This window comes from Artemia franciscana, chromosome 21 (genome assembly GCF_032884065.1).
Source record: "Artemia franciscana chromosome 21, ASM3288406v1, whole genome shotgun sequence".
NCBI classification, from domain to species: domain Eukaryota; kingdom Metazoa; phylum Arthropoda; class Branchiopoda; order Anostraca; family Artemiidae; genus Artemia; species Artemia franciscana.
In genome coordinates this window covers 3,267,725-3,294,555 of record NC_088883.1, presented here as the reverse complement: position 1 = coordinate 3,294,555, position 26,831 = coordinate 3,267,725, and positions in this window count along the sequence as shown.

Genomic DNA, 26,831 nt, shown 5'->3' with positions numbered 1-26,831 from the left:
AATAGTTGAAATTACTAAAAATACTATAGCATAAAGAGCGAGGTATTTATCTCCTCCTAAATACCTCGCTCTTTATGCTAAAGTATTTTTAGAACCCCTCATATGCGTAATAATCTCTGTTCGTTTTAAGTTTCAATGCTACTCCTTACTTTCAATTGAAAAAACTTTTCCATGTTTATTTTTTCATTGTTTTTTTTTATAGTAATTTTAGAAAATCCTGCGCCCTTTTCATTGAATTTCTGTTCCCCCATGACATATTTCTCCAAGGAAAGATCCTCCCACATAGCCCCCTCCCCTCAAACCCTCAACCCCACCCCCAAAACCAAAAAAATCCCCCTGAAAAGGTCTGTACACTTCCCAATAACCATTATTATATGTAAACACTGGTCGAAGTTTGTAACTTGCAGCCCCTCCCCCAGGGACTGTGGGGGAGTAAGTCATTCCCAAAGACATAGTTATTATGGTTTTTGACTATGCGGAACAAAATGGCTATCTCAAAATTTTGATCTGTTGACTTTGGAGAAAAAATGAGCGTGGGAGGGGGCCTAGGTGCCCTCCAATTTTTTTGGTCACTTAAAAAGGGCACTAGAACTTTTCATTTCCGTTAGAATGAGCCCTCTTGCGACATTCTAGGACCACTTGGTCGATACGATGACCCCCGGGAAAAAAAAAAAATAAACACGCACCCGTGATTCGTCTTCTGGCAAAAAATACGAAATTCCACATTTTTGTAGATAGGAGCTTGAAATTTTTGCTATAGGGTTCTCTGATACGCCGAATGTGATGGTGTGACCTGTGACTTTTAGGGGGTGTTTTCCCCTATTTTATAAAATAAGGCAAATTTTCCAGGCTCGTAACTTTTGATGACAAAGACTAAATTCGATGAAACTTATATATTTAAAATCAGCATGAAAATCTGATTCTTTTGATGTATATTTTAGCATCAAAATTCCGTTTTTTTTAGAGTTTCGTTTACTATTGAGCCGGGTCGCTCCTTACTACAGTTCGTTACCACGAACTGTTTGATACCGACCAAACTGCTGTTCTTGATGTGTTTAAAACTGGTTTCTGTGTATGCACTCAGAGATGATCGGCTTAGCCTGAGTGAGATACACAACTATGCAGGTATATTTTAATCAAGTATATAATATATAGAGTTGGTTATGAATTTAATACAATTCGTTCTGAGCGGCCGGCTTTCCGCTTTCCATAATGTTGTAGTTTTCTTAATTTTGTTACTAGACTCTTATATTTTCCTCAGATTTTGTCATATTTCATTATGATAAGTATATTAAATAATATGTATATTAAATTGTTTTTTTCACAGTCTAAATCAAAAATTGTTTCCGCTCTTATATTTAATTTCATTTATCAAAAAAAGGCAGTTTACTCAAAGAAAAATATTTTATTAGAAAAGAAGAAAGATTACAATTATTTTGAATACGGACCCGTAACACGGAAAATCACGCATGGATAAACGTGAAGATCAGAGAGGACCACTTGAATGGAAGGCCAGTTCTGATAGATACGTAAAAACAACGATAATCACTCACTTGTATTATCCTTAAAGGCGCATTACTTAGCTCCTCCGTCCTATTTACTGGTGAAGAAATATACAACCCTACTATATATTCTCACTATATTTTACAATTAGCGTCGTTTACATTTAGTAGCGCTCGCCGTTGTAAAATGTTAGCGTTCGCCCTTCGCTTTTTTTCTAATATACGATGGAATTTTATGGATTTGGCTGTATACTTGTCCATGGGGGGGGGGGGGTTAAAATGGAACAATACACCTATAAAAATGAGGCAAGTAAGTATTTGTGACTGTTTTCAAGTAGTTCCAAGAACTTTTTATTATACAATCCTAAAAAGGGCTTATGCCAGATTTGCCTCTCACTCACTCGGACTATCTGTCTTGGCTTTTTATATTAGCCATGTCTTGATGCCCACAACTACAATTCAAACTTTTTAGGGCTTCCTCCAAAAAGTCCCCTGGCCTTTACTTTTGCCAGTAGAGTATGTTTGAGTACTTAACTTGTTCATTTTTCTTCCCATGCACGGGATAAACAAGGGGAAAATTACACACACACAAAAAAACTGTAGGACAAAAAAGGAACAGGTGGGATCTAAGAAATTGTTTAAATTAAAAAGCCACGTACAACGGGACTAGGGATTCAAAGATACGTCAAAATCCTGGGAAACATCTTCAAAGAACGAAGTTACTCATCTCGTTTTTTTGGTTTTTCAGTAGGTTTTGCGTAATCCATTACTGTTTACTCAAAATTTGTTGCTTGTCTGAAAATTATTTTTACAGATAAAACTTTTCAAATACGATTCAGTGTGAAAGTTAAGTAAATACGAGGCAACTTTTTTAGCATTTAGTTGCCGCCTTAAAGGCAAATATAAAAGATTTGAAAAAGGACAGCGACAAATAATTAGTCAAACCAATGTTTATTTTTAATTTGTTTCTCTTTCATATTTAAGCACGACGAGAAAAAGGCTCACGGACTTGTAAATAGATGCTTTGTAGTAAAATATAATTATGATCATATTGAAATATAATTACGATTATGTAACTATAACTGAAGTGTTTACAAGCTTTACTTTTTTTTAATTTGATGATGATTATTTATTTATGATTTTTTATATTCATTGAAGCCAGTTTTTCGAATTGAAAAACTGTTAAACAATTAACTTTGGTTTATACATACGAATATAATATATATATATATATATATATATATATAGGAATACACTTTTGCCAAGGATGTGCTAAGGTGCTAAGAGTGATACAGGGTTTAACTCCTCCCGCCGCCTGAAATGCGAGGCTTTCGGCTATATAATGGCTTTGAATTCAATCAAACTTCTTAGACTTACGCTCAACTATGATGGAATAAAATGCTCAATCGTTCGCCATCTTATTACACCGTTATGATCAGAATAGTTTTATCACACCTTCTAAGTATATGTGCCTGTTTCCTGCATCCTCTGCTTGAATATGGTTAAAAAACTCTTCCTCTTTATATAAAAAAAACAATCTACTCTCCCATCCTCCCTCTATGTTTTACTACTACTACTGCTACTAACAACTCACCACAGCACCAAGCCGCCTGAGGCTAACGCAGCTACGCACGCACCTCTTATATCCCAATATATTCAAAGCGTCCATCTTTTCACCCTTCGTTGAATTTCTCATTTTACCACATTTTATGACTTGTTGAAGTTTGCCTGAAAGTACCTGTGAATGTTGATTTTATTTTTCCCAAGTTCGATTCCACATTTTATGTTTTTAAATTATTTGGGTGTTTTCATTCATTTGATCTTAGTTCAACCCTTTCGAATCCCTATTTAGTAGCTACCGATACGAAAAAAAGTAATTCAAATTATGCATACATTTGAATTCAAGACACGTAAACACCGGGTAGACAGGTGGATTTTTGCTTTTTAGCTTTTAATTAATAGTTAAACGCTACTATAGACCTTGTAGTAGTTTTTTTTTAGTTGACTTCTAGTTGCTCTGAGCTAACCAAGTGGTTGTGTGAATTGTTCGGAATTAATCAAGGATGAGTGTGGATTCTCCTGAATGGTGGTGTACCATTCGAAATCTTACATTATGTTCTAAATTTGGCTTTGGTACGTCAGTAAGTTTTATTTTTCTATTTTCGAAGGTATGCGCTAGGGATGCCCAACAATTGGTTTTTAGAAAAGGGGGCATGAAAGCTATGTTTTTACTCCATTATCAAGGAAAATTTTGTACATTAGGTTTTTTTTTCAAATATATGTGCCATGGATGTCATTTCAGTTGCTATTGTGCAGGGACGTGAAAGTTACATTTTGAAATTCTCTGTCTTTCTCAATTTCGGGGAATACTTTTGGCACATATTTTTCAAGTTTTTGATTCTTAAGTAAAACAGTCCTATTCCTATATAATGATATAGTCCTATATTTTTTTTCAAATTTATCCCCCTCCTCCCTAGAAAAATTTCTGCAGGTCGGTACAGGGCGAGATGTAGGAAGAAGGCTAAAGGGGGCAAGTGCCCCGGACTAATTGAATAGTTTGGGGCATCAAGTCATGGCTAATTGTAGAAAAAGCCAACGCAGATAGTCTGATTGAGTGAGAGGCAAATCTGGCATTAAACCCCCCCCCCCCCTTCTTAGGATTGTATAAAAATGATGTTAGTTCATTTGTTAATAGATAAGGCTGTGGGGCGAAACAAGGATAAATTTTTATATTTTCTGGGCAATATTGTGATGTTTACAATATTAATGGTGAGACGGGGGTGGAAAAGCCTAAATCCCCCTGTCCCTGAAAAACTCCGGCTTTTACTCTATATAAACATTTCCCTGGACGATAAGAAAAAACACGATACATTTCTAGTTTAGCGGCTTCTTGCTCTCATGGAAACTATTTGGGTTAAATGAATGAAACTTTCAGGAAGGAATCTAAGCCCTAAAACATTCCTCAGGGAGGTGTTTTGAATTGCCTAACACAATTCTCTGTTCTTTCAGGGCAATCACCTTTGATCACCCTTACCTTGCAAAATAGACTTTATACTCAAATGAGACAAGAGAAAAGCGCTTTGAGCCTCTAGTCGCTCAATCCCAATTGATTAGATTTTAAAGATCTGTAAACTTATTTTTTTTTAATTTTGAAAAATAAATTGTCGAAATGCTTAAAATTTTATTGAAGCAGCAGCAATTGCATTTTCAAAAACTAAAGCCAATTAAAAAAAAGATTGAAACCAAAAATTAAGCTGAATGTTTTTTTTTTTTTTTTTTTTTTTTTTTTGTCAGCATATAGATAGACTTGTCTGGTGTGCAATCTTCGAAGCCCCGGAAAAAATGAATAGACGTAATAACTTGACAATACATTCCCGTGGTATGTTTTTGGTCCTGGATTCATTCCTGAAAGTTTAAACCACATAACTCAACTAGTTTCTAAAGTAGTAAGAAGCTCCCTAAACTAGAATTCTGAAAAAAAAAATATGCTTCACTTTGTATCAAGGTTTATCCAGAGGGGTTGAACCTTCTCCCTGACCCCCAAATTTTCGTCCGACTCGTAAATTGTAACAAAAATACATACAAATAAATTTTTGATGTGTTTTATTAAGCTTTTTTTACTGTAATAAGACTTACCTCAAATTCGTTTTGAGGAAATGGTTTCGCATAAACTCAACCCAGGAAAAATTTTCTTAGCCTTGAATTCAGTCTAATAGGATTCTATTTTTGAGGATTTTTTATGAGCGTTAAGCTTTTGAAGTTTCACGGTCTCCCGATTTCTCCACAACTGTTCTCGTCGATTTCTCGGATTGATTCAAATTGTATTTCTTAAGGATAAGCTGAATATATTCATCTACCATAGCCCCCTCTTTTATGCAGAGCCTTCTGTAGAGTAGTGACTGAGAAACCCCTATCTATCCAATTATCAAGATAATAAAGACAGTGATCAACTAAAAATCTAAGGAACAGAACATTGGGCAACTTCTATTGTTCTTGCAATGTCTTAATAACCAATTGATCTTATAATAGCCTATTTATGATTATTAACAGCGTTGTGAAATAACATTAAGTAATAGTTCTTGACCCTGAACAAAACTTTCCTGGACTTAGATCATGCTGATGATTTAAGCATCCTAGATGAAAGTGTGAGCAAAATGAATGGACTTTTGCGAGTTCATGGTGCTAGAAAAGGTTTGGAAATTAATGTTAAGAAGATTTAAGTCGCTAAGGCTAGGAATAAGTGAAGATGCAAAGGTGACATTGGGTAACGAAAAGAACGATCTAATGGACAACTTCACCTACCTTGGTAGTCGCCATGGTAATTGGTAACATTGGCATGACATTGACATGACATGTCAATGTCATGTTACCACCATGTTCACCACTATCTTGTCGAAATTATTAGTAAAGACGTTGAGTGCAGTGAGGATGTTAAAAGTAGAATAGCCAAGGCTTAGGGGGTTCTTTCACAGTTGAGGAAAGTTTGAAAGAATAGGAAGATAAGTCTGATAACCAAGATTAGAATGTTGAAAACTACATTGAAGACGGTGGTCAAGTATGGTTATGAAAGGTTGGCACTCCGAAAAATGAAGAAGATTTACTAGACATTTTTCAGAGAAATTGCCTACGGACTGTCGTGGGTACCCAACTGTGAACTGACTGACTACATTTCAAAAAGTAGGCTATACGAAAGGTGTGGCTCAATCTCCCTTTTTAGGGCTATAAAGAGAGAAAAGTTGATATGGCTTGGGCACGTACTGCGGATGAAGAATGACTTTGCCAATGATAGTCCTTTTCGGTCAACCGTCTAAACAAAAAACGGGTCGTCCTTGGTTGGGGTGGGAGGATGTCGTAAATAAAGATTTAAGGGAAATTGGAACTTCATGGGAGGATTTAAAGAGAGAAGCTTTGAGTAGCTGCAGTGAGTTGCTAGTAGTGGTAGTAGTAGTAGTTGTAGTAATCGTAAGTCTCTCTGATACCTGCAGTTATAATATTGGCTAGTAGACGCAAATATCTTATGTTTTTTTTATTTCTGCCTTATTCCCCTCCCCTTTCCTCTTTTGAAACTAAAGACGGGTTTTCAATCAGGTACAAGGCCCTATCTAGGAGACGGTAGGGTGTCTCTACCCCCTCAAAAACCCACGAAAAAAAAATCCTGGCAAAAATCCTTGTCTGGGGTATCTGCTTTGGCACTAATGAAAGAGTGTGTTTCCGTTTTTTGAAAGGGGATACATATAATGTCTGAAAAGCATCAAAATAGACAAGTTGCATAAAAAAAAAATGTAAGAAATTAATCTTTTCAGAAAAATCTTTGGATCTTGGGCAGCAATGCCCTAACTCATGTAAAAGTTTCCCACTTACAGAAATAGTTCAACATTATATTTTTTCACATTATGGTCAAAAAAAAAAAAAAAGGCTTCGTCCTAATAACAAGCCGAAAAGCCCAAAACATCTTCAGGTTTTTGGTTCTCATGTAAAATTCATATTATTCAACATAACGCCTATTGCATTGCTGCAGCTGAAACATTGAGGGTTATGGTTCGTTCTCTGATCACTGATATCTATTTACTTTAGTGTCTAATTTTGTGGCTGGATGCATACCTGCACAGAGAGAGGGGAGTCTAAAGGACATCTTCCCTGAAAAATCTGGGAGGCAATAGCCTGAAAAATCCTTTTTCCAATATTGCACTTCTCCTCTACCGGAAAAATTATCTGATACCCTTTCCCAAGACTGTCTCCAGGGGTGGTTGAGGGTTCAACCCCCGTCCCCCCGAAATGTTTGTCTGACTCGTAATAAAGTAATCAATATCCATATAAATAATCTTTTATGCATTTAAAAGTTTTCTATACCCCTTCACCCCCATCCCTGAACAAATGCTGATTATGATCCTGCTCTTCCCCTAGGCTACCTTTGCTTTGACAGTACAGGAAGCATCGCAGGTCAGGTGCTCACCAGGAGTCAAGAGAAAGGTGTATAGGACCATTTTGAACGGTGTACTCGGGGTAGGAACTCATAAAAAAACTGAAAAATTAATGAATATCTAGCCACAAAATTTATCATAATTTTCTTTTGTGATATTCTGACCAGTGAGAAAAAAAAGAATTGAAATGAGAAAGTAAATGCTATGTTGTCAACCTCTGTGGTTAGTTAGGGTGGGGTGTGTGGCATTATAAAAATAGACTAGAGGCGTACGTGGTAAAAGGTTGAGAACGTTAGGCTTAGCCTTCTTTGCCTCCTCGTGGAACATCTAATTTTATGACAGACCTACACTTGTGGTTTGTTCTATTATGTTAAGAAAATTAGATGATATGATTTGTTAGTTTTAGATCCAACCATTCATCTGTCTAGAATATATAGCAAATTTTTCTTATTTTTTGCAAGTTTCTGACGTATTTCCAACGTGGTTTTCGATCTTAAAATGTAACAGAACGATTGTAACAGAACGTTGGACGATTAAAAATCGTAGTTCTGACGAAAATTGACATACCAAAAACTTGCACATAAGTTTTGAAGGCCGCTATTGAAATTTCTCCGAGAGGAGGGGGAGGAGCAAGCGCTACCAGGAATCAATGTCTTAATGGGATCCTTTTTTATTTTTCTTGTTTCACGGGGAGTCTTGTATTTTCTTGTGGACGTTTTAGGGGAAGGAATATAATTCTTATTCAAGCAAATATAAAAAAAAAAACTGGCTGAAACTGAAGGATGCAGTTGGTTATTTCCATCGTGCGTCCATAAAAAAATGTCCTTTCAGAACACTTCACAGGAAACATTAATTAGCTATTGCAAAAACTACAGCTTTTTAATGTTTCGGGAAACACAGCAAAGCTGTGAAAACATTGAACTTGTTGTTAGCCAACGGTAAATGTAGACAAAATATGTGGATTGTGCAGGCCTTTTTTGGGTGAAAGGATACATTCGCCAGATAAGGGCATTAACTTGCTATTTGCCAGCGGTAAATATTGGTGCTTGTGCAGGCTTTCTCTAGGGTATATATTTATGTGTGGGGGGTAGGCTATTTTTGTCAAAATGGGGACATTGAACATCATATTTGCCAATAGTAAAAGGTGCTTGCGCAGGTTTTATTTTTATTTTCATTTTTCTTGGGGGGAGGAGTGTATTACTCAAAATGAGGATGTTGGACTTATTGTTGGCCTAGTTTAAATATGTGATCTACTGCAGGCTTTTTCTAGTGGGGAGGGATATATTTTTCAAAATGGGGACGTTAAACTTACCACCACTTGCCAAGGGTGGATATATGCACTAATGTTGACACTTTCTGGAGGAAGGGGTATATTTGTCAAATTAGGGACATTAATTCTGTTTTTCCTATGGTAAATGTAAGTGTCCGGTAAGTATTTTTCTGGGGGTGGGGTGGCTACATTTTTCAAAATGTGCCAATTGCCTATATACAGGCGCTTGTACAAGGCTTCTCTGCGGGGGTATACGTATTTGCCAAATAGGAACATTAGACTCGCTATTTACCAATGGTAAGTGTAGGCGTTGCTTAAAAAAAATTGCAGAAGCATTGTGAGGCTCATATCTACTGAGCCAAAAAAATATCTACAAAAAAAATGGCGAGAAAATTGTGATATTCTTAGGGTAGAGACATCCTTGTAAATTGGTCTGGGTAAATGAAAATTCGAATTGTATTGATTTTCGCAATATCCATGTTGCATCCTGTCGTTGAAAGTATTGGTTACAACCTGTCTAGTCAAGATTTTATTTCTACAATTCACAAGGGCTAATTTGCTTATTTGTTTTGTGCCTTCTTTCTTGGCACCAGACACATAAAAAAGGATTAACATGATCAAATATCAATACCGATCAAATTGTAACTCTCCATTATTACAACTTCAATTAGCAAAAGAAAATTAAAAGCAATCCTCTTATGCTAGTTATCATGACATCATATATCCTGCTGTATATCTTTTTCTTAGCCTTTTTTTTTATTTCATTTATATAGCCTGTGTTTATTCTCTTGGTTCGGAATTATTCTGAAGGAATTATTCTGATATATATATATATATATATATATATATATATATATATATATATATATATATATATATATATATATATATATATATATATATATATATATATATATATATATATATATATATATATATATAAAAAAAAGAAACTAGATCTACGTTGCATGGGCAACGTGAGGTGTTGCGGCAACCTTTGCTCGGCTTTGCCGAGTAAAGTGTTGCGAGAGCAACACTTTGGTTTTGTTTCCTCGCTGCGACTAAACGCTGAAGTTGTTAATCTGTAAGGATGCTAAAATACATACTAGGTACACCAACTCGCAAAAGTTACAAACTCCTCATTGCTAAAGATGATTGTAGCCTTACAGCCGATTATTACTTACAAGTCCCCTACATGTCTTACCACTGGAACCAAATTGGTCTTACCATCAAATACAACGGAAACAAAAAATAGGTACACCAACTAGTAAGAGTTGCGAACCCCTCAATGCCAAGGATGATTATGAGCTAACAGCCGACTGTTGCTTACTACTCCCCTATATGTCTCACAATTGGTATCGGCCTATTTTTGGTTTCACTGTGTACCTTACTACTGAAGTTGTCAACCCCTTTAAACTTTCAAACTGGTATATCTCATGAAGGAATTTTTGTACAAAAAAAATGGATGACATATACTTTGATCAGCTGATCAAAAGCTATCGACTGCCGTCAAAAAAAAAATCTATCTGTCTTAGTTCAAAAGTTGACTTTTTTGCCGTAGGCCAAGTTTCTAACGTCATCACTTAGAAAGGAGCAAAGGATAAACTCTAATTTCTTTAGCAATGAGAGAACTTTTAAAGTTTAAGAGGCACATCTGATACCATTTCTCTACCGCAATCCCAAATGCGAAAAACCTCGAATGATAAACTCAGCTGAAATCACGAACAGAAATGGGTATAAACAATAGATGGCAGCACTTTCGGACCCGTGGGAAAATGCCTCATTTTTGCTTCTCTAAATTTTTCTATTTATCACTCAAAGAAGATATATTGGCTGTGGGGCAGGGTAACTGTCGCATATATTTAACACTTATAGATTTTAGTCCATCTTCAATTTGAAACTGGTGCCTGCCTGCTTGCCTGCTAGAACGGAGCTTTCCACTCGAAAGCAGAAACATGGTTTGATGAAACGAAAGCTTGGCTGCATAACTTCAGATAGTCCTCTCTGACATAGGCTATACAACTCCTCTGCACTTCACACACTATAGGCTCTGGCTCAAGGACAAGCAAAAACCATCCTTTTTGGCCCCAGGCAAGAGTTCTACGAAGCTTTCCAAAATGTAAAGTCATATTCATCAATCCGGCCTAAGGTCCACACTTTCCGTAAAAACCGCAGAGGTTAGACCCTTACCACTTTCTAGGAATAAGCTGAAATCGGGGTGCTAGGAACAAAAAAAAAAAAAAAAAGAAACACTATAAAACCAAAGTGTTGCTCTCGCAACACAATTCCAAACGAACGTGTAAAAAAAACTCTTGGTGCAATGACTGTTATGTTATAATATTGAATTCAACAGTTGTATGTAATCCTCGCTTGAAGGACTCCAGGGATGACTTTGATAGGATAAGCAACTCAAAGAAGCGGCTTTAGGTGGGTTCCGATGCCTACTAAAGCTGTTTTCAAGTAATTTTTCAAGGGCCTTTCTACAGTCAGAGCAAGAAGGTGAAATTTTTATTTTGATAAACGGTGGGGCAAGAAATTGATACTTCCTAAAAGAATCAAAAGGATGTCATTGGCCCCTCTTCCCCCCCCCCCCCAAACCTCTAATTTAGAAGCAGTAGATAATTATCCTAAACAATAAACTCTTTAAAATTTTAGCTGAATCTTAAATCTGTATAGCCGAGCCTTATTATTTAGAATCTGCTACAACACGAAAAGAATATTTTCGACTTCTTGTTTTTTATTTTAATAAAGTTTTGTTGGTGTATTGAAAAACACCAACTGGTGTAATGTTTATTGGTGTTTGTGCAATATGGTTTGTTGTTTGTATATTGGTTTTGTTGTATGGTTATTAGATCCATCATGTTAGCCAAAATCACTTTGGCTTTTAAACGGCTCAGTTGTTCTTATGAATGTTAACTGACTAAGTATAATTTGGTTAAGATCCTTTGCTGCTAAGTCGTCGGTAACACCCGTAGTTTTGTAGGTTGTAGATTGCTGAAAATTAATTCATTGCCTTGTGTATGACTTGTGACAGAAGAAAAGGAGGGGGGCGAAAGAAAAGATTCCCCCCAAAGACACATAAATTGTCTATGGAGAAGGACAAGAACGTATCTAAAAAATGTGAGAAAAGACCTTATCCAGTGGGAAATTAAATTATTTTAGCATGTCCAGTCTAATCAGGGTAGGCCTAATAGCCTCATTTTCACCCATTCAAGCCAACCGGAATCGTGCAAAGAATTTAAATATGTATTAATGGGGACACAAAGTGGGTACTTAGCTTCTCGTCTCTGAAATCTAAATTTGCAAACACTTGCGGTCACCCAAGTTGAAACTGTAGGGTTGGAGTGGAGGAGGCGTGTGCGCAGGTGGAGCTGCGCTATGTATAACAGTAATGGTAACACATAGAGGATTTCATAAGTATTTTTCTTCGATGTTTTCACTCGTCTTAAAAAAAAAGAGATATGATTTGGTGTATTGAAAATTGAAAAACTCTAAATTTCACTTTTGTCGAAAACGATATTGTGCGGTAACTATACCCACTAATTTTAAGCATCGTTAGCGTGAAACCACAAAATAATGGTTACCACCCTTGGATGAAATTGTATCTACTTAAGATTTACGAATGAATTAAAAGGGCATAAATGAACTGTATTACATATCATTATTGCACGCTTTAAGGTTTTACTCAACATTTTCACGCTTCTCAGATATTTGCCAAAAAAGGTCATTTGCTAAGTCGTTCTCAAAGGGCATACTAGCAGGGCTGTCTATGTTTAAATAACACTTCGTCATCCTGCTCTACCTTCAGTTGTTCATCCTTTATTTTGGACGACTTAGTGAGTGATTCTTGATAGCTATTTCAGACAATGTCAGATACGATCATTAGCTATGACAACGACAATATGATAGTGGTATACAGACGGTTATTTTGGCTCATAGCCTTTCCTAGGGCTTATGGTGCCCGGTGGAAAATGAATTATACTCCCCTTCCCCTCCCGACTCAAATATAAGCGAAAAAAGCCGAATTAAAGTGAACAGTTTGATCAGAGCGGGTTATTTCCCAGTCTTGCCCCCTCCCAGCTGTGACGCCCGGGACTGCTGACACGATTGTGCCCCCCCCCCCTAGGAATGGTTCTGCTTGCTGTTGAACATACTGGTATTTTACGAGATCAAAGTTGAAGTGTAATGATAGCGTTTTAACATATTTTAATGCTATAACTAAGATACTAAAGATCAGGGGTGAACCCTAAACTTGATACAATATTTAATATATTTGTAAATTATTTTGTTAATTAACAGTTTTTTTGTGGGAGATGATTTAAAAAAAGGGGACAAATTATTTTAAAATCATAAAACATAATTTTTTTTTACTGGTACCCGACTTCCCAAATGTTTATATATAAAAAGACAAAAAAAAATTCTTCCAGAATTTTTATCTCTTTTCTTTTCCTCTCCTTTGTTTAAGCTCTTGTCTTATTATTCATTTTTGTTATTATTTTTCTCTGAAATTCTTGACAGTTCTTTTTGACATGTCATTTTATTATTTGCAGAAATAGTTGCATATTGGTGGTTTTGGTATCAAAGTTTAAAATTAATCATAGTAATTTAAAAAAATTTTATGGTTATAAATACTGCACTATATCAGGTATAAACCTTTTTTTAGGTAGGGGTGGTATAATTAAGAAAGAACGCCAAAAGTTTGTGAGTTACATAGACAATTATGGGCAAAATCGTAACAACTTCTAATTCTTCTGATGGACGTACAGACGTCTTGAGAGCATATAATTCCGTATTTGCCTGCTCCATATTATGCTCAATAATTCCTTTGTCCCGCTTGGCGTAATTAATGCGCATGAATAAATACTTGGTTGCCACTCTTAGTGATGTATCATTACTTCTAGTGACTTTTTATGTTCCCTAAATAACAAAAATCACTAAATCATCGCATAAATCACTAGATTATTGAAGAAAATCACTATCTCAACCAAACATCACTAAAATCTAGTATTTTTTTTCCTCACTGGGAGGCAACCCTGAATGTGTAGGCTACCACCTTCAACCTTGATGAGTCTGAAACTTGATATCATGTTAATATCAGAAAAGAGTTAAATGAAAAAAATGTTAACACAAGATGGCATCTAATTCAAAAAAAAATTTGTTCTCGCTCTGAAACCGAGAACAAATAGAGCAATAAGAACCACTTTAAAGCTGGGACTTTAACTGCAGATGGGTTTCTCCTATGATGCAGTTCAAATTCGAAAAAAAAAGAGTCACATTTATGCCACTCATTTCCAATTGTTTTTAGGGAAAGGATCCTTCAAGCTACTTTTTGGGGAAGGGGTGGTATATGCTACACCCAACTCATTTAAAAGATTGAATATACCAAATTTAAGTAAATAAATTCGCACTAATGACATAGCACCTGATTATAGTAATAAGTAATAATAATTTATTTGTAACCCACTTTTAAACAAAACAAGCGGATTAAGTTACTCTAAAAAGGAAAAAAAAAGCAAATACGGAAACACAAAAGACAACTTTAAACTTTATCCCAGACAAAGCACACGAATAATATTATGATTTGGGCCTAATTACTCAAAGACATGTATTGTTAAATTAGTGCTAAGCAAATCAAACTATTCAATAATGTCGGTAGCACCCTACTTTTCAATAATACGTGTAATACAATATGAAGTTGGACGGTCCGGCAAAATTTGCAATATCTAGAATAAGCAATACAGATTTGGTACAAATATTTCATATTCAATAACGAATACATACCAATTAAAACAAAACAGAATGGTCTCAATAAGTAGAATCAAGGCCTTATCAGGGGGGGGGGGGGTTTAGACCCTCCCGAAATGTTAGTGTTACTCGTTTAAACGTAAAGAAAATGTATATAAGCAAACCTTTTTGTCTTTTTAATTTTTTTGGTAAATTCTCTCCCCTCGAAATTTTTTTAACCCCCCCCCCCCTCCCCTGCCAAAAAAATCCTGGATACGACCCTGCGGGGAATATATTTTAGATAAAGCTCGGCACGAATATTTTCTATTGTTTGATACAATTTTCGGGTATTCAATCTTCAGCTTTTCTTTAACATTTCTGAGAACCCAGAGTCGCAGAAAAGGGAGTGTAGATCATATACATCTCTTTAACCACTATAAACTCTGCAACATGGCGAATTTCTGAGGATCCACAGGATAATTTATGGGCAGGTGAATTGGGATTGAAAACTAGATACTCGCTTTTATCAAAATTCAAACAAAGACTAACATTCCAAAACTTTGTAGACATAAATTGCACATCAGCCTTGTTACAATAAAATACCAAATGAATAAATTAAGCTAAATGTAAAAAAATAAATGGCAATTAAGTTAATGATAATCATGGGAAAGTTTGCAATATAAGCTTATGAAAATTGTGGTAATAGAACTCGGAGTTTAAACTGGAGTAGATTACCATTTTATATTTCTAGCGAAAATGTTCCGAAGGCGGAATTTTCCCCAAAAATTCTCTAATTTAAGCAGAAATTTGAAAGATTTACTCTTAAAAAGAAGTGCTAAACTGGCGGAAATGACGTCTGACAATACAGCAGAATTGTAATCAGGTACTTTTTCGTGGACCATTAACTAGCAAAAACTGTGGCTCGTAAGCATTTCGTAACTTAACGCACTCAAGGCCAAAATTCCTTTCCTAATTAAGAAACTTCGTTTCCAAAAAAGGAGGGTCCTTTCCTAACTTGTTTCTCAGTAAAACTTAAGTTATGATTGTTTCGTTAATTAATTTATTCTTTTTTATTACTTTGGTAATTATGTTAAAAATGTGCATGTTACATTTTGGTCTTTCTTAGCCATAAACACAATCGCCACCTAGTATTTCTTTCTGTTTAAAGAAGTTAAGAAGTCACTGGGAAGATTATTTTAAACCAAATTATATCTTACAACAATCGCTATCTATATATTTTTTTTATCTGAATAAAATTGTCCTATTCTATGGTGTTCACATCCAAAGCTTAAGCAATTGAAACTTTATCTGTTTTGTTTATAATCTATAAGTTGTTATTTCTGCATGAAACCAATTTGTCATGATTATTATTATTTAAGAATTAACGACGCTTCTTGACTACTAAGGTCCCTGCGTCGGTCGACATAGCCAATTTGTCATTGGTCTGATAACCCACAAGATTTGAATTTGTGCATTGCCACCGTTTTGTTGGTACCATTGTAACGGTGGCGATATACTTGATTGCCACCTTTGCCTTTGGTGGTATTTTTACATTTTTCGCTATTTAAAAGGGAAGGGTTCATTTAGAAGGGTTTTGAAGGAAATTACAACTTAAAAGGACTTCTTTGAGCATTTTCGAAGAAACACTTTTCGAATTTATTAGATTCAAGAGAGTGAAGTTGAGTGTGATGGAGACTGGAATTTTTACTATTATCTTTCTTTTATATTTTATTTATTCATTATTATTTTTAATTCAGTTATTTTATTTTTTATTTCTACAGTTTATTTTACAGGTTTTTATTTTAATTATAATAGATGTAATCAATTATTTAAAAAGGACTCCGTTTAAGTTCGTAAATCATTTAGAAGACGACACTGGCTAATCATGACAAAACAAAAAATAAAAAATCACGAAAAGAGAAAATGAGGACATTAAGAGTCAGCAAAAAAACTTTTCAATGGCTATTATTGTCCTCGTTTTCTCTTCTTCGTGATTTTTTTATTTTTTGTTTAAGTTCCTCTGATAATTTTGCCTCGAAATAGCCTTACTGACAAAAAACAACTTTCCCATGTTCAGACCCTGTCAGAACTACGGCTACTTGATTGTTGTGAAGTCCACTTTCGTTGTTGGGTGGTCTAACCTTGCTGTATCTGACATATCATGTATTTAGATGTGTAAACGTAATTTCTGACATCTATCTATTTATCAAGCGAAAAAAGTAGATGTCGTTTTGCTAAAGAATTATTTTGGCAAATTCGTAATTGAAATTGGCTCTCAAGATGAAATAGATATGGATGAAATTAATCAAAAATTAAGAAGTGGGAATTTACACCATTGTAAAAGTTTATTATTTACAAAATTGTGAGACAAAGACTAGCCTTAAGGGGAAGAGAAAATCACCTACTTTTGGTCAAGTTGAAATAAAATATTTGGTTTTACGTCCCCTTCTATTTTCCTTCTAGAAATACCAACTAAAATTTGAAATTATGGAGTAGCCCATTAATTTTAGACTATACCCCGATCACTTGCGGATCAGCTGAGATTCACATCCATACTATTTTTGACACAAAATGACTGAGTTAGTCAAAATCTCAGCTGAGATTTGACTAACTAAATAAGTTAGTTACTTATTTAGTAACTAAATAAATGCAAAATAGCACGTATATTGGAAAATACAGATTAACTTTAATCTTTAGTATTGTAGCGGATTGAGGGAAGAAGACTGAAGCGTTTTTGACTCAGGTTATGTTCATAGCAATTTAGAACCAGTTTTTAATCTGTTATATCCCACTGAAAGGAAAATTTTAGGGTTAACAGTGCAATATGGGTGCTGTGGGGGGTAGTTCTTCTGTTGCAAAAACGTCTATTTTAATGAAAAATGATAGTTTCCAAAATTGATCCATTAAAAGATGTACTTTATCCTGAAAAGGGGGGGGGGGGTAAACGCTCTAATATCTAGGATAATTCTATTTTCCTGTGGAAAGCAAACTCTCTTTACAAAAAAAAAAAAAAAAAAAAAAAAAAAAAAAAAAAAAAAAAAAAAAAAAAAAAAAAAAAAAAAAAAACTGTACAATCGCTAATTACTTCAAAAAGGGTAAAAAGTTAGACAGAAAAGAGAGCTGTAAAATCCCCAAAAAAGGCTTCTCATATGTATCTAGATTCGTAATAAATGTCCTACTTTTGCCAGAAATCCCAAGAAATCATGGAGAAATTAAAACATTTTGCAAGATTTTGGGGGGACGGAGGCCCCCCCCTGCGTACGTGCCAACATTCAATAGTGCTTATTGTAATTAGTCTTTGTTATTTTTGGCGTATAATAAAAAGTTGCCAATATTGTACAGTTTTGCAAAGTGCTTATTGAAATCATTATTGTCTTATTGTGATCCAAGCTCAATGACCTGCAATTCTTCTTCCCAGAGAAGGAAAATTCTCGGCATCTATCAGATAAGCTGTCAATAATTTTGTTTGTTTTTATTGTTTTTTTTTGCTTAAAGTTCATCTTAATGTTCAAAGCGCATTCAACAGAGTGCAGTAATTACGCTTACTTAATAAGTTATTGCAATTGGTTGTAATAACCTCTGTTGAACTTATGGGTTGTAAAAATTGTGAACGGAAACCGGCTTCTTTGCTCAGGCTTTCTTAGTGTGTTTTTAAACGCCTCTCTATAGTAAAAATAATGTAGATGGCGCTAGTTGTTTTGTCGAAATAGCAAGTAACCTTTCTGTAAGTTTTCGAATGCTTTAAAATCAATCAGTTTTTACGAAGAAGCATAATTCAATGTGCTCTAAATTAGAAAAACGATAGTATAGGTCTGAAGCGTGGACGCTCCGATAAACGGAGAAAGATTTGCTTGATGTTTTCCAGAAAATTTCCCTTCGAAGTGTTTTGGGTACCAAACTGACTGTCTGTATCTCAAACAGTAAGCTGTAAGAAAATTGGTACTTGTGTATTATTCAGAACACACTCAATAAGTGAAGTTAGGCTCTTTCGTGAAACAAACTACGATGCAAAAAATCTGGTTTCATTGCCACAAAGACAGAACTCAATTTTGTTTGCCATGCATAGTGATAGAAGATAGTGTCTGAACATGGATTTTGAAATAAAGATTTGAGATTTGCCAAATACTGAAAAAGACCCAATTATATGTGGCGGGCGGCAGTAAAGGCAGAAGGAAGACCTCTTTAACGCGATTCTCAACGGTAGTTCTGCGTTCTGGGTACATAATTCTAAGTTGTAATTTTACAATTTTCCTAATAAAGTATTATATTTTCATCGTATTTTGTTTTATTTCATTAGCTTTATCAAAAGTTGGAGCTATATATTTGCACATTAGGGGGAGGGGGGGGGGAGGTTCGGGGTGCATTACATCAAATACCTAACTTAAGCCAACCTAGCCACCTCTATATATAAAATATTTAATCAAAATGTGACTGCAACGTAGTTTGTTTCATGAAAGAACCCAACTTCACTTATTTAGTCTGTTCTGAATAATATATAAGTACCGAAAATTTTGGTTCTGTCTGATTTTCTAGGGCTATAATGAAAGAAAAGGTATATGGCTAGGGCACGTTCTGCAGATGATGGGTGACAGATTGCCAAAGATTGTCCTTGTAGGCCAACCGTCTAGGACCAAATGAAAAGCAGGTCGTCCCCGAATGGGATGGGAGGATGCTGTAAGGAAAGATTTAAGGGAAATTGGTACTTCCTGGGAGGTGCAAAGAAGGAGGCTTTGAACAGATTTGGATGGAGGAGGAGCATGTGTAGCTATGTTGGCCTCAGGCGGCTTGGTACTGCAAATTACCACACTTCTTGCAGTAACGTTTTATTTAATTTAAATCTTGTATCAATTATAATTTTCTCTCTTCTCTTTTTCGTTTCTTACTATAATTTTCCTTTTCTTCAACTCAGAAAATTAGATAAACTAGCTTTGTTAAGCTCTATCTGAAATTGCAGTGTCACTACGTTTTAGTTTCATGTTTATGCGCTCTATCCAATGCAATATTTGCACGCAAAATAATTTGATGATAGTGCTGAGATTAACCATTGTTAACTGAAAGACTAAATTGTTAGCATGCCCCGAGAGAACTGCTGAACTGCTTAAATTTTTTTCTCTTCGGACTATTTATGTACTGGGCTATTAATGTTTTTATCATGTAATTACTTTGTTTAAAAGGAGACGGTTTTGACATTATGCGTAAAAAAAAGCAACAAAATCATGTCAGGTTCAATCAAGTCCAAATCAAGTCAGGTTCAATCAAAATCAAGTCAGGAGACACAGTCTTCAGTACATAGTTAGGGAGCGCAAAACTATTTCCATATTTCAATTTTTCACGACTTTCCTCCAAAACTGTTGACTGTTGCAAATTCAAAAAGACACTCAAGGATACTCGAAATAATGAATATGTCCCCCTGCCATGAAGGAAATATTACATCTCGTCAGATTGAAGCAAATTTCGAAGGGGAAAGAACAAGGATATTCCCTTTTTTAACTGACTGGCTTTTATCCCGAACATTTTATACAATTTGATGAGGCTACAACTATTTCTAATGATAGAGGTTTTTCTCAGTGGGCGAGGGAGGCTATAGAAATTAAGAAAACATATATTTGATAATATTTCAATAAATACTTGAACTTACTTGTACTTGTGGCGGGAATCAGGCGTTTCCACCTCGCCCGGCATCGATGATCTTAGAGACCTTCTTGGACCATGTTGATCGATCTTGTGCCAGCTGCTCTGCAAAGGCGAGCCACTGTGTTGACCATCTGTGACCAAATTTTCTGAAACCCCCTATTGGTTCAAGGTCTGACTTGGCCAGGTTCCACCAGTTCTTTCTCTGTCCTCCTTGGCGTTTCTTCCAGTAGCTAATAGGCTCAACTAGAAGTATTTGGCGAGGCAGGTACTCTGGCGGTTTCTGCAATACATGGCCCAACCATTTCAAACGGCGTTCTTTAATAATGAGCACAACATCTCTCTGAATAATGCACATTCGACGTATATTCACGTTGGAGATACGGTCACGTAGCTGTACTCTGAGAATTCTTCGTAGACAAGTATGCTCAAACACCTTAAGTGTATTCTCTTGTTGTAGTTTTGCCGACCATGTTTCGCACCCGTAAAGGAGAACGGTGCGGACTAGTGCCATGTAAATTCGAACTTTCGTTTGGACACTGATTTCACGGCGATTCCTTAAGGCTTTCCGAAGGGAGGCAAAGACTGTCTGCGCTTTCTGTATTCTCTGTTGGATATCAGCGTCGGAAGATCCGTCAGTACAAAGCTGGGAGCCTAGGTATGTGAAACGGTTGACTTTTTCCAGCTGAACTTGGTTGATAGTTAGTGGGAATGGTCCTGTGTCGTGGTTAATAGCCATGAATTTCGTTTTCTCTGTGCTGACTTTCAAGCCGATCAGATCTGCCCAGGCCACAACGCTGTCAAGCATGTTTTGGGCTTCTACAGGGTCTGACAGGAGGCCAACATCATCCGCATAATCGAGGTCAGTCAGCTAGAGATTTTGTCCAACCTGCGCTCCTGGATAAGACGATAGAGCATTTTCAAGCACCCAATCGATGCAATAATTGAACAGAGTCGGAGAGAGGACACATCCTTGTTTTACTCCGAACTCAACCAGAAATTCTTCAGTTTCTTCGCCATAGATTCTAACTCGGCTCACTGAAGCGTCATAGTATGCCTTCATCAGTTCAACAAACTTCAGCGGCATTCCGTCATTCTCCAGGATCTTCCAAAGTTTCTGGCGAGTGACAGAGTCGAAGGCAGCAATGAAGTCCAGGAACATCAAGATCAGGGGTAGGTTGTATCTTTCAAACTGCTGGATAATGAGGCGAAAGGCGAAGATATTATCAGTACACTCTCTACCTGGTCGAAAGCCGGCTTGATTTCCTCGGGTTCTTTCCTCCCTTGCCCCTTTAAAGCGGTTCAAGAGTATGATCCCGAATATTTTGACGGCAATGTCTATGAGACTTATTCCGCGGTAATTTTTGCATTCGGTTTTGTCTCCTTTCTTATAGAAAGGGAGGATGACTGATGTCTTCCAGTCTTTTGGAAAAGTGTTGGTCCTCCACACTTCGTCGAGAATGCCATGGAGCTGTTCAGCAGTGACCTCAGGGCATTGTTTGTATAGTTCCGGGGGGAGGCCGTCTTCACCTGGGGCTTTGTGGTTTTTTAGGGTTTTGATCGCTTTTAGTATTTCGGCTCTGGTCGGTGTATCCAGCTCGATATCATAAGGTTCTTTAAAGACGGAAGGTGGGAAGGCATCATGAGTAGATGAAGGGGATGGGTTCAGGAGGAGCTGAAAGTGATCCTTCCATCTTGCTGAATGTTCCTTCTGACAACTAATGATTTTTACTGATCTGTTTTTGATTATTTCTGAGACAGCAGCTTTCTTACCAACGGATTCCTTCAGGATCTGGTAAAGCTTGGGGGTGTCATGTAAGCGTGCTGCTTTCTCTAATGAATCGGCAGCATCTTCCCACATTTGGCGGCGGTCCAGCCGAACAGAGCGTTTTACCTGTCTGCGTAACTCCTTTGTTTCTTCTTTAAGGCCTCCCATCTTCTGTCTTCGTTCACCGACTATTGACAGGGTTCTAGCGGTTATCCAGTGTTGTCGTTTGATTTTTGCTCGGCCTAGGATCTCATCGGCAGTCTCTGTCATCACGGTTTTAAAGGTCTTCCATCTCTTATCGGGGGTTAGGTTTTCATCAGAGCTGAGGGCGTCAAACCGGTTAGTTAGTTCCAAATTGAGGGCCTGCCGCACTTCTTTGTCTTGAAGTTTACCGATATCGAAGCCGACCTTTGACTTGTTTTTTCTTCGAATTGCAAGACGTAGCAAAATTTTTGCTGCGACGAGCCTGTGGTCAGATCCAGACTGTGCCCATTCTCGCATCTGTGACCCTGTCCAAATTTTCCCAGGATTTGTCTTGTGGTCTGGTCAGATGGACCAACTCTTGTGTTGAAGTCTCCAGCAACAATCAAGTAATCACGTGCGGCTATAGAAGAAGACAACTGCTGCAGTTCACCGTAGAAATCATCCTTGGTCGTTTCAGTAGCGTCACGGGTGGGGGCATAGGTAGAAATTATGGACACATTTGCAGGGTTTCCTTTTAGTCTGATTCTAGCAAGTCTACAGGAGACTGGTTCCCATTCTAGGAGAGCGTTTCTGGTTCTTCGGTTCATGATGAAGCCAACTCCATGGAGTCGTGAATTATCTTCTATTCCGGAATAGCCCCCCCCCCCTTCCATTCTTCTATTCTTCTATGCCCCCGGGTGGGGGCATAGGTAGAAATTATGGACACATTTGCAGGGTTTCCTTTTAGTCTGATTCTAGCAAGTCTACAGGAGACTGGTTCCCATTCTAGGAGAGCGTTTCTGGTTCTTCGGTTCATGATGAAACCAACTCCATGGAGTCCTGAATTATCTTCTATTCCGGAATAGAAAAAGTGGAACTGATGTAGTGTTTCTGGAGCCGTTATAACTATAGAGCCAGAACCGGAGATTCTGGTCTCGGATATGCAGAGTATGTCTATGTTGTACTTCTCCATCTCATGGACAAGAAAAGCTTGTGTGGCTTCTTGTTTAGCGGATCGAACATTCCAGCATCCAACATTTATCCTGGATTTTGCCTGTTTAATGACTGTGGTAGGTTTTCCTAGATTTATGGCGTTGAAAAGATTTTTCGACTTCGCCGCCATATTCAAAGTCGCGTCGCCTGCCGGGAACGCCGTAGTATGGTTGGCTAGTTTACTTCTCGACACCCGCGCCAATACGGGGGCCGCGTCGCTTGCCGGGGACGCCGTAGTTGTTACAACTTTTCTTCTAGGTCTCAGATCCATCAATGTTTCTTGGGAATAGAGTTGACCGCAAGGTCCCCAGTCTTGCGGGTCACTCGGAGCGCGTTGGCCACCAAATCGCTCGGCATGGAGCTCAGTGGTGTTTACACCCTTCCACCGCTTTATGATATTCTTTTAAAAAATGAACCAATAGTCGATGGGGGAATTAAAATTTACTCAATCACCAGGGGACAAGATTACCCACTAGACCAAAAAGAGTTGCTTCAATGTTAGCTTACAAGAGGATTATTTCGCAACAGAATAATTAACTGACTTTAAATTTTCATAATTTTTCCTCAGTTGCTCTTTGATTCTCATTGAAGTAACTCAAATAGCTGCTTTTCCCTACGTGGATAAGTAGCGACAATTGTATTTATTATTATTGGTGGTGGTTTTTATTTGTTTTTAGATTAGTTTTCTTTTAATTTTCTATCTTGTGCTGAAGACGCCTTGTTTGGATACAGGAAATATCCGCGTTGTTTTAGTCTTTCAATTCTACTGGCCGTCGTCTCGTTTGAAGTTTTCTTTTTGTAGAGTTTTATCTCTCTTGGTTATTTAATGTTTTCGACATGAGTTAGAAAGTATTAGAAATAAATTTCATGAGTTCTTTATTAATATGTCCCATTTGTAGACGTATATTTACTTGAAATCGTCTCTGGTGAATTAAATTTTATAGACGAAAAGCGTTGTCACATTTAATCAATTACTTTCCCCTACTTATTTTCTCGGTTTAATGTGACAATGCTGACGAAAGTATGATACCGCCCTAGAAGTAGCAGAAACTGCAGCTGCAAAGGACGGTGAACTTTGTTTACCCTTAAATGAATATTACGGCTCTATATCCAAGAGCCGCCCTCAGCAAAGTATATATATATATACTAGCTGTTGGGGTGGCGCTTCGCGCCACCCCAACACCTAGTTGGTGGGGGCGCTTCGCACCCCCCCCCCCCAAGCCCCCCCGCGCGCGTAAGTCGTTACGCGCCATATTAGTTACGCGCCATTGTAGTTGTGTCCCTATGTCCCACCTGTGAATATAGATATATATATATATATATATATATATATATATATATATATATATATGTTTTTAACTACGTAAAACTTGCGAATATACAACATTCTTTGCTGTCCCATTGTCTGTGCATATAAATAGATTTTCAGGTTTACCGACTCTTGAACATGCAACATATAATGGTCCATGGGAAAACAATCCGTATTCAGATCTATACCTCATGATTCTAATGATTGTCCTTGAGCTTTGTTGATGGTGATTGCTAATCGACCATTCCCTGAGTCGCCATCGTCATTTATATATCCCCCTGTGCACCCCGGCGTCCCCTTTGTAGTTATGTCCCTGTGTCCCGGTCGTCATTTATATTCCCTGTGTCCCGGTCGTCATTTGTGTCCCGGTGTTCCAGTCTGTGATTTCTCTTTGAGTGTCCCGGGCGTCATTTATATTCCTTGTGTCCCGGTGTCCCGGTCGTCATTTATATCCCCCTGTGCCCCCCGGCGTCCCCATTGTAGCTGTGTCCCTGTGTCCCGGTCGTCATTTATATTCCCTGTGTCCCGGTCGTCATTTGTATCCCGGTGTCCCGGTCTGTATATACATTCGTTTTTTAGTTTTGTTTTTCTCCTTTATTTTTTTCCTTTTTTCTTTTTTTTCTTTTTTAGTTTATTTAGATTTTTAGATTTTTTAGTTTTTTTATTAGTTTTTAGTTTTTTTGTAGTTTTTACCATTTTTTTAGTTTTTTTAGTTTTTTTTTTTTTACTTATGTCCTGGTCGTCATTTATACTCCCTGTGTCCCGGTCGTCATTTGTGTCTCGGTGCTTTGTTGATTGCTAATTTATATTATATTTATATTTATATTTTTTATATTTATTAATATTTTTTTAGTTTTCTTTTTCTCTTATTTTTCAGTTTTTTCCTTTTTTTTAGTTTTTTCTTTTTTAGTTTTTAGTTTTTTTTGTTTTTTACCTTTTTTTAGTTTTTTTAGTTTTTTTAGTTTTTTAGCTTTTTTAGTTTTTTTATTAGTTTTTAGTTTTTTTTTAGTTTTTGCCTTTTTTTAGTTTTTTCAGTTTTTTTTAGTTTTTAGTTTTTTACCTTTTTTTAGTTTTTTTTAGTTTTTTAGCTTTTTTAGTTTTTTTTCTTTTTAGTTTTTTTTGTAGTTTTTACCTTTTTTAGTTTTTTTTCTTCTTTTGTATTAGTGTGAAATAATTCAGACGTCATATGCGGACAAACACGACGTCACTCGACAGACAGACAGACAGACATAACCCACAAACAACTTATTTTTATATATATTTATTCATATTTTTTTAGTTTTCTTTTTCTCTTTTATTTTTCAGTTTTTTCCTTTTTTTTGGTTTTTTTCTTTTTTAGTTTTTAGTTTTTTTTTAGTTTTTTACCTTTTTTTAGTTTTTTTTAGTTTTTTTAGTTTTTTAGCTATTTTAGTTTTTTTATTAGTTTTTATTTTTTTTGTAGTTTTTGCCTTTTTTTTTTCTTTTTTTTCAGTTTTTTTTTAGTTATTAGATTTTTACCTTTTTTTAGTTTTTTTTAGTTTTTTAGCTTTTTTAGTTTTTTTTTCTTTTTAGTTTTTTTTGTAGTTTTTACCTTTTTTAGTTTTTTTCTTCTTTTGTATTAGTGTGAAATAATTCAGACGTCATATGCGGACAAACATGACGTCACCTGATCCACGATCCACAGATCCACAGACAACTTATTTTTATATATATATATATATATATATATATATATATATATATATATATATATATATATATATCCCTATATATATATATATATATATATATATATATATCACTCTCATCCCCAGGTTTCAGAAATACCTGTTTTGGTATTTTGATAGGAGAAATTGAAAGAAAAGCAAAATTGCCCCCTCCCCTCTTCTAGGTTTGAAAATTAACTTTTTTATTTTTCTTCATAAAAAAATGTTTAGATGATTCCTTGTCCCCTCCCATTCCTGCATTTTCATGAATTGGTATCCCTATATTTGTATATTAAAAGATGACCCGACTAAGTGATTTCACCTATCTTAAGTCGCTTTAAGTTCAGAGTCTACACTCCCTTACTTTCAAGTGTTTACTACGTACCTTTCTCTGAACTTTGCACTTTAATTACTGTTCACAATGAGAGTAGGCATCTCTCAGTTGCCAATTTTTCTATAATCAAATTGATTGCCTGTTTTAAAACTTTCGTTGTAAAAAATGGCATCTGCCCATTTTTATCTGCTCCTAATGAGGTTGGCGTGGCATGTAAAACATTTATGATAACGCATATGCATTCTATCAATCATTTTCTAGCTTGCTTTCAAAAACGTGCTGGACAATGTTTTAGAGACAATCTCTTCTTTGTTCCTCCGTCATTTAGATAACAGTCATTTAAAAATAGGTAAACAGAGTTGAGACGCTATTTCAGTCCTAAATTGGACGAACTCCAAAAATATATTCCCTAGGGGTATAAACTGCGTCGTTAGGAAAATTTAGAAGTCCGGGGGGGGGGCAGGATGCGTACGTACATGGTGAGGTACATGTTGCACATGGGGAGCCAATC